This window comes from Dendrobates tinctorius, unplaced genomic scaffold, assembly GCF_039654945.1.
Source record: "Dendrobates tinctorius isolate UK_male_01 unplaced genomic scaffold, ASM3965494v1 ptg000007l, whole genome shotgun sequence".
NCBI lineage: Eukaryota > Metazoa > Chordata > Amphibia > Anura > Dendrobatidae > Dendrobates > Dendrobates tinctorius.
The window spans coordinates 47,424,802-47,430,384 of NW_027361675.1; the positions used below are offsets into that span (position 1 = coordinate 47,424,802).

Here is a 5,583-nt window from a genome sequence, read left to right on the forward strand (position 1 = left end):
TTATCCTTACTACCCAGGGTCAGCCGTGTTAGCCCTTCTACCAAGTGACAGCTCTCTTATCCTTACTACCCAGGGTCAGCCATGTTAGCCCTTCTACCAAGTGGCAGCTCTCTTATCCTTACTACCCAGGGTCAGCCATGTTAGTCCTTCTACCAAATGACAGCTCTCTTATCCTTACTACCCAGGGTCAGCCGTGTTAGCCCTTCTACCAAGTGACAGCTCTCTTATCCTTACTACCCAGGGTCAGCCGTGTTAGCCCTTCTACCAAATGACAGCTCTCTTATCCTTACTACCCAGGGTCAGCCGTGTTAGCCCTTCTACCAAGTGACAGCTCTCTTATCCTTACTACCCAGGGTCAGCCATGATAGCCCTTCTACCAAGTGACAGCTCCCTTAGTTCTGCAACCCGGGGATAGTTTGCTTAACCCTACTACCCAGGGACAGCTTCCTTACAGCCCTTGGCCAGTTTTTGCATTGCAGTCCTTGCTGGTACTGTTTTGCACCGATGTGTGTATGAGCCCTTACAATTACAAGCGGCCCATTGAAAGCAACCATAATACTGATGTGGCCCTCGGTGAAAATGAGATTGACACCCTTCATAAGTATTTAAAAGCGATCACAAATATATCCAGTAGTGGTATCGCCCAAATTTGGACAGCCAGCGAAAACGGCTCCTTATTAATAAGACTAATTCACACAATAGTCATTGCTACCTGTGCACCATTGTCTGGTGGGCTTGGTTGATAGAGTATAAGTGCACAAGGGCAGGACCCTCTCCTTTCTGTACCAGTCTGTCATTTTTAGTTTCATGACTGTACTTTATATTTGTGTTTTGAATATAACCCCTTGTCATGTACAGCACCAAGGAATCAATGGTGCTCTAATAATGATGATAATAATAATAATAATAGAATATGGGTCCAAGGTCATCCCGGGCCATATAGAAAAGGCATAACTGGAAGACTTCTTTTTTCACCTCCCTCCCCCCAGCCAGTCTCGATCTTGCACTTATTCACCCCACTCCAGTTAAGCCGTCATCAGTTGTTTAGTTTTTGATGACACCATTGATTTTACCATACTATATCATGTACTGAAAAACAGGAAAACAATTCTAAAAGTGCTGTGAGATAATGGAAAAACGCAATTCCGTCATTGTCTTTTGAGTTTTTTTTTTGTTGTGGATCATCTCTGTTCATTCTCCCATGCGACAAGACCTGATCTTCTAATGTGTAGACTGTAGGCGGAGCTACAGGCTCAAGGTGTTTCCCATTGGTGTTTCTGCTTCCTGCCGACTTCAACTCAAAAATATTTCACGGATCCGTACATTCCTCAACCAATAATCTGCAAAAACCCTAGTCCATACCCTCATCATCTCCCGCCTTGACTACTGCAACCTCCTGCTCTGTGGCCTCCCCTCTAACACTCTCGCACCCCTCCAATCTATTCTTAACTTTGCTGCCCGACTAATCCACCTGTCCACCCGCTATTCCCAGGCCTCTCCCCTCTGTCAATCCCTGCACTGGCTCCCCATTACACAAAGACTCCAGTTCAAAACCCTAACCATGACATACAAAGCCATCCACAACCTGAGTCCTCCGTACATCTGTGACCTAGTCTCCCGGTACTTACCTGCACGAAACCTCCGATCCTCACAAGATCTCCTTCTGTACTCCCCTCTTATCTCCTCTTCCCACAATCGCATACAAGATTTCTCCCGCGCATCCCCTCTACTCTGGAACTCTCTACCACAACATATCAGACTCTCGCCTACCATGTAAACCTTCAAAAAGAATTTGAAGACCTACCTCTTCCGACAAGCCTACAACCTGCAGTAACCACCGATCCACCAAACCGCTGCACGAGCAGCTCTACCCTCGCCTACTGTATCCTCACCCATCCCTTGTAGATTGTGAGCCCTCGCGGGCAGGGTCCTCTCTCATCCTGTACCAGTCGTGACTTGTATTGTTTAAGATTACTGTACTTGTATGTATTATGTATACCCCTCCTCACATGTAAAGCGCCATGGAATAAATGACGCTATAATAATAAATAATAATAATAATAATTGGCAGCTTTCTTGTCTTTAGTGTATTCATTCACCCATGTGACAAAACGTGATTTTCCAATGTGTAGGATGATTTGAAGGAGCTACAGGCTCAGGGTGTTCCTCATTGGCTGGTTGAAGTGACATATGCAGATTAGGACCAAAGACATCTGGAATCTGGAGGATTATGGATCCGTTATACAAGTACAGAAGCTTCTATAGGGTCACTGTGTCAGGTGTGATGTCTCCCTAATGTTACCCGCAGGTTCCTGTCCCCTGGAGGGGCATCCTGGCCAGGAAGAGGTTAAGACTATACTTTCAGGGATCATTTCTATAGTGTGTGACTTGAGAAATGTGCTCTAAAGTGTCCAACCTTCCCAACCACAAGGAGGAGCTGTAGTGATCTCTCCTGAGCGTGAAGTGAGCTCTCAGTTCTGCTTCATTGCAGGGGCTGATTGCTGGTGATGATCGTTCTCCTTCTCTGTTACAGGGAGGGCGGAGGGGGAGATCACAAGCTGAGTGGGAGGTTATTTGTTACAGTTTAAAAGTAAAAAATGTTATAGTTGAATAAAGAATGTACTAAAAGAAGTACAGTTCTTTCTTTTTCAGATTGTTGTTTGCTTTGTGTTATGCATGAGTTGGTCGCGTGACTCTAGGTAGGTTATTGTACAAACAGTGAATTTGCATTATTATTTTTGTTAAAAAAAATCTCTGCTTCATAATAAAAACTGCAATTTGGCTTTGTTGCTGTTTTCTGAAACCTATATATTTTTCCATCAGTGGGGTTGTATAAAGGATTGTTTTTTTGTTTGCTAAGCTGAATTTTGTAATGGCAACATTTGATCCCATTACATTTTTTGAGGAAGTTGCAGTGACCGAAAAATAGCAGAATTCTGGCGGTTCGTATTTTTTTCCTTTACTGTATGAATTAATTACTTTTAAATTTTTCTAGATCTGTTTTTTTATTTTTGTTTTTAACTTGGAAAGGAGGGAATTGAATTTTTTTTTTAGATGTATTTTATTTCGTATTTTAAGGCTTTTATTTCAGTTTACAAATGATTTTTTATTTTCCCCCAAGCTATATTGTGACCCTGCATTACCTGCCCATCTGTATAATGGATCCCACATTAGCCCCCAAACAGTATAACGGACTTTGCATTAGCTCCCAGACTGTATAATGAACCCCGCTTTAGCCCCCAAACAGTATAACGGACTCCGCATTAGCTCCCAATCGCCTGATCCACACAAAACGAGGTCTGTCATGATGGGTACGTTTGTGAGGCATTGAGCCTTTTCCTTTCTTCATGTATCGGGTCAGTGTGCAATATTTCTGTTTCACCATTGTGCAGTGTGCCCCCTGCTATTACAGCTGTATGAGTGAGCTACATGGATACTTTGTTTACTTTCTTATTACTTCCATTTAGCTGCCTTCAATGGGGTACTTAGCATAATTAGCACTTTCAGTGTTTACAGCACACTATATACCTCAGCCACACATTGTTACTTTATCTATCTCAACCTCCAACCTGTTACATTTGAGTGACCTCTATTGTTGTTAACCAGGCTGCTATTGTTCTGGGTACATTGCTTACCATCCTCTATTGACTGTCTTTTTGCTTGACTTCACCCTGTTCTCTTGTTCTTTCTGAATATTTAATACATGATTATTTTTCATGTAGCTTTGGACTCCTTTTCCTCCTTGTTTTCAAATTATAAATGAGTCGGTCCTACCTTTTACTATTGGGTGCTAGTTGTGCATTGCACTGTTATTGAAATTAATTTTCTAACATGTTTGATTGGAGAATTTGTATTCTATTAGCTCCCAATAAGTATAATGGACTCCGCATTTGCACCCAAATTGTATAATGGGCCCTGCATTAGCCCCCCCCAACAGTATAATGGACTCCGCATTAGCTCCCAAACAGTATAATGGATTCCGCATTGGCTCCTAATTAGTATAATGGACACCGCATTTGCACCCAAAAAGTAGAATTGCCCCATTAGCCTCCAAAATGTATAATTGCCCCCACATTAGCTTCTACACTGTAAAATGCCTTCCGCATTAGCCCCCAAACTATATAGTGGCCCCCACATTAGCTCCCATACTGTATAATTGCTTCTGTATTATCCTCCAAACTGTTTACTGGCCAGTGGCCACTGCGTTATTCCTCAAACTGTATAATGGGCCCACATTGGCCCCTAAACTGTATAAGGATCCATGCATTAGCTCACCACACTGTATAATTGCTCCTGAATTAGCCCCCAAACTGTATAATGGACCTCCAAACATGAAAAAAAAAAAAAAAAATATATATATATATATATATATACACTCACTGGCCACTTTATTAGGTACACCATGCTAGTAAGGGGTTGGACCCCCTTTTGCCTTCAGAACTGCCTCAATTCTTCATGGCAGAGATTCAACAAGGTGCTGGAAGCATTCCTCAGAGATTTTGGACCATATTGACATGATGGCATCACACAGTTGGCGCAGATTTGTCGGCTGCACATCCCTGATGCGAATCTCCCGTTCCACCACATCCCAAAGATGCTCTATTGGATTGAGATCTGGTGACTGAGGAGGCTATTTGAGTACAGTAAACTCATTGTCATGTTCAAGAAACCAATCTGAGATGATTCGAGCTTTATGACATGGCGCATTATCCTGCTGAAAGTAGCCATCAGATGTTGGGTACATTGTGGTCATAAAGGGATGGACATGGTCAGCAACAATACTCAGGTAGGCTGTGGCGTTGCAACGATGCTCAATTGGTACCAAGGGGCCCAAAGAGTGCCCAGAAAAAATTCCCCACACCATGACACCACCACCACCAGCCTGAACCGTTGATACAAGGCAGGATGGATCCATGCTTTCATGTTGTTTACGCCAAATTCTGACCCTACCATCCGAATGTCGCAGCAGAAATCGAGACTCATCAGACCAGGCAACGTTTTTCCAATCTTCTACTGTCCAATTTCGATGAGCTTGTGCAAATTGTAGCCTCAGTTTCCTGTTCTTAGCTGAGAGGAGTGGTACCCAGTGTGGTCTTCTGCTGCTGTAGCCCATCTGCCTCAAAGTTCGACGCACTGTGCGTTCAGAGATGCTCTTCTGCCTACCTTGGTTGTAACGGGTGGCAATTTGAGTCACTGTTGCCTTTCTATCAGCTCGAACCAGTCTGCCCATTCTCCTCTGACCTCTGGCATCAACATGGCATTTCCGGCCACAGAACTGCCGCTCACTGGATTTTTTTTCTTTTTCGGACCATTCTCTGTAAACCCTAGAGATGGTTGTGCGTGAAAATCCCAGTAGATCAGCAGTTTCTGAAATTCTCAGACCAGCCCTTCTGGCACCAACAATCATGCCACGTTCAAAGGCACTCAAATCACCTTTCTTCCCCATACTGATACTCGGTTTGAACTGCAGGAGATTGTCTTGACCATGTCTACATGCCTAAATGCACTGAGTTGCCGCCATGTGATTGGCTGATTAGAAATTAAGTCTTAACACACAGTTGGACAGGTGTACCTAATAAAGTG

General features: G+C 43.4%; 1 non-coding gene across 1 annotated transcript; it reads left to right on the forward strand.

Moving 5' to 3' along the window:
- The first annotated feature begins 2,349 nt into the window (after positions 1–2,349).
- LOC141089112 (small nucleolar RNA U3) lies at positions 2,350–2,567 on the forward strand. The gene has a single exon (XR_012232180.1). It is a non-coding gene; the product is annotated as a small nucleolar RNA U3 (small nucleolar RNA).
- Positions 2,568–5,583: the final 3,016 nt, after the last annotated feature.